At 34.3% G+C, this 3,758-nt stretch overlaps 1 pseudogene; it reads left to right on the plus strand.

Annotated features, from left to right (window-relative positions):
• The first annotated feature begins 404 nt into the window (after positions 1-404).
• On the plus strand, positions 405-890 carry LOC124971682 (60S ribosomal protein L35-like; annotated as a pseudogene).
• The last annotated feature ends 2,868 nt before the right edge of the window (positions 891-3,758 follow it).

The raw sequence follows: 3,758 nt of genomic DNA on the forward strand, positions 1-3,758 counted from the left end.
TTGCCTTGGTGCCATATTGAACATCCAGTTCTACTGAACACCTGAGGGAGTCTCATGTTAGGAACCTAACAGAGAAAGCAAGGAGCTACCGATCTTTGTCACCAAATCACTGATTTAATTTTTGAAGTTAGGTACCCTTCAGTGAGATAAATCAAGACCCAGCAGTTTAAATCTAGTATGTACAATGTTACACCAATTTTAGTACTTAGCAAATTACTAGAGAATGCAATAAGAAAGCTAGAAGAGGTTTTTTTTTTTAAGAATGTGTTAAAATATCACTTCACCCTCAGTTTTAGATTTGAATTACCCGTGGCCATGTATGCCTGTGCATTCACATCAAATAAAGACAATACTTTAGGATGGTATTGATAAAATCTCTGGGATTACATATTGTTTCAAAAAAAATGTATCTCCCAGTGCTCATCAGAACTTTTAGCATAGTTCTCTCTCTGGTCCCTGGCACTGACCGATTGTGCAGCTATAGCCAAATTAAGATTTGGGACCTTCATGGCAAGGAGGAGGAGGAGGAGCTGCTGAAACAGTGGACCACCTGAAAGTGGAGTTGTTCCAGCTGCCTGGCACCAAAGTGACAGGTAAAGCAGTATTCAAGCTCTCCAAGATCTCAGTTGTTGCTAATCCTTCACCAGTGTTTTACTGTCACTAACCAGACTCAGAAAGAAAAACTCAGGAAATTCTATAAGGGCAAGGAGTAGGAGTCCCTGAACCTGTGGCCCAAGAAGACACGAGCCATTTTCCACCATCTCAACAAGCACAAGGAGAACCTGAAGACCAAAAAGCAGGAGTGGCTGTACCCTCTGCACAGATATACCTTCAAGGTCAGAATGTTGCAGTGTGATGAAACACAAAACTGGGGGGAAAAACTCCCATAGATTATTCTGAAAGCAACTAGATGCTTAGTAAAATTTTAAACCCATGTAATGAACTGTGATTAACATGGAACAAAACCATGCTTCACAAAATAAGTCAAACCCAAAAAACCAAAGACTGAAAGTTTTCTCTGATAAGCAGATGCTGATTCATTATGGGGCGGGGAAGCATGGAGGAACTTTGGATTGTGCCGGGAAGAGTGAGGGGAGGGGAGGTGGTGTGGGTATGGGAAGGAAGGTAGAATGAAACTGACATCTTTACCCTATGTACATGTATGATTATACTATCACTGTGACTGTCTACACCATGTACAGACAGAAGAAGGAGAAACTGTGTTCCGTTTCTGCACAATGAGTCTAAATGCATTCTAATGTCATGTATAACCAATTAGAACAAATTAAAAATAAAATAATTTTAAAAACATACTTCTTTTGTTAAGAGTAAATCTCTCATAAAATGTCAATGCAAACTTACCAAGAATTGATTGTGAAAGTTGTCCATGTATACTCATCTAGAGTATTTTAATGCAAAGAGCTTATTTTCTCAATTCACTACCTCCTCTACCAAGACAGCAAAATTAAATTTTTTGAGATAAGTTACCCAGTGATTGGATCCAATTGTCACATACGGGTCCCAGAGCTGAGGAAAAACAGAATTTAAGAAGGTCACTATAAATAGACTATGGTATAACTTTTCAAAATGACTTATGTTTAAAAGGATATTATACATAAAAAACTTTAAAGTGTTACCAGCAGACTGCTTGATTGTTTTAACAGAAGCTGAAGTGTTTGGTAAGCACATTGTGTAGTAAGAGAATTCTGCAGGAACTCAGGCAGAGGTGGTGAAGGGGAGCAGAGAAGAGAGATGAGGATTGATGGAGAGAGAGTAGTTGAGGAGCAGAGACAAGAGAGATGCTCTGGGCCTAATACAGACCAGCAGTCACACATTTCCACCAAATACAGACATTTCCACCTCCCCATCAGGCTCTTTGGTCCATGCAGAGAAACACAGGGAAGACAGTCAGACCATTGCCATTTTCTTCCTTTTAAGTTCAGTCTAAACTGAATCAGGTGGAGAGAAGGCACAGGAAGAATTCATGACTGAAGTAGCAGGAATAACCAGGCTTCAAATAAAAGGAACCAGTTAGTGAAATGAAAAGATAGCTGTGGTTCCTGAAAGACAGCTCAACAGCTCAGGGACAGGGGTGGGGCAGAGGGAGCAGGCCAAAGGAATTTTGGAAAACTTCTGATTAGAAGAGATTTGAAAGTGACAAGTACTATAATTCAGGACATTTTCTCAGAGTTCAGAGATGGGAAAATGTATATATGTATAGTTACGAGTCAGTTATCTTTTATTTAAAACCTAATAGCATAACTTTTTATATCTTTTATTGACTGTGGTTAGTTTCTCTTTGACTTAGTGGGTTTTCTTTCCATAATATAGTGGTCATTTTTCAACATCTCCCAAAATAGTATTAGTTCCATATAATGTTTAGATACAAGATAAGTATATACCAAGTGAATACTTTCCCATGAACTAGAATTAACAAGTAAGAAGAGCTGAGTAAACTGTTAATTGTGTAATAGGAAATATAAGATAATTATATGAAAAAACCAGAAGACATTGTGGAGAAATGCAAACAATTTGAATAATGCAGAAATAAGCAGTGTCTCTGAATGGAAATAGTGACTATGAGGAAGATGGCAATAGTTCCTAAATAATATGCAAGTTTCAATTATTTATAATAATAATACCATCAAGATTTTTGGAAATTTCCAACAATATCCTAAATTGATCTGGAAGAAAATTGAAGCTAGAGTAAGTATGACATATTTGATAGAAAGAAAAAAGAAAAAAGGGAAACTTGCTTTTAAAAATATCAAAATCTATTGCAAAGCTATGAAAATTAAAGTGGTGGATTAATAACATAAAAATCAAGAAAATAGCAATGGGAATTATCAGAAGGCCTGAAGCAGACTTGAGTGTATGCATAATCTCACTGTATTGTGAAGGAATTATCTCAAATTAAAGATGAAGAGATGAATTATACAATAAATAGTATTGTGGAAAATATTCATGAACAAAATATCCTTATGTTATGCCACAAGCCAAAATAAAATCAAGATGGGTTAGAGCTAAGTTTTAAAAAAGAAGACTGATATATGTTTTGTCAAAATGCATTCTACTGTCATGTATAAGTAATTAGAACAAATTAAAAAAAAGAAAACAAAAAGAAATGTATTCCACTGGGATTATCTGGAAGAAAAGGGGGAGGAGTAAATATTTAACTGTCTTGGAATTAGAAAGAACTTCTTAAGTATACAGCAATGAAAAAAATGACAAAAAACATATGTAAATTTGACTAGAAATTTTAAAATTCAATATTAAAAATTGGTAAAACATAAAGAGGTATGATAACATCCTATAGATATAAATTATTTAAATTGAGAACTTTAATAGTCTTATAAAATACAACATGAGAGGAAATATTCAGATTTTTTTAGTAACCAGAATTTCAATTCAAATCAACATAGAAATGCCATTTTTCTCATCTATCAAATTGACAAGAATGTTTTTAATGTAAAAATTCTGTGGCTGTGCTATTGAGCAGGGTAGTGACCAGCTATGTGAAATGTAGCTAGTTCAAATTGAGATATTTTATACAGAGTAAAATACACACTATAATTCAAAGATAGTACAGAAAAGTGGTAAAATACCTTATTAATAGTTTTATATTGATTACATGTTGAAATATTTCAGATATTTTGATATGTAAAGTTAAGTAAAATATATGACATAAAATTTTGCCTGATCTTTTTACTTTTGTAAAAATGTGGCTACTATAATTTTAAATTATATATATGGTTTAC

Source organism: Sciurus carolinensis, chromosome X (assembly GCF_902686445.1).
Source record: "Sciurus carolinensis chromosome X, mSciCar1.2, whole genome shotgun sequence".
Taxonomy (NCBI): domain Eukaryota; kingdom Metazoa; phylum Chordata; class Mammalia; order Rodentia; family Sciuridae; genus Sciurus; species Sciurus carolinensis.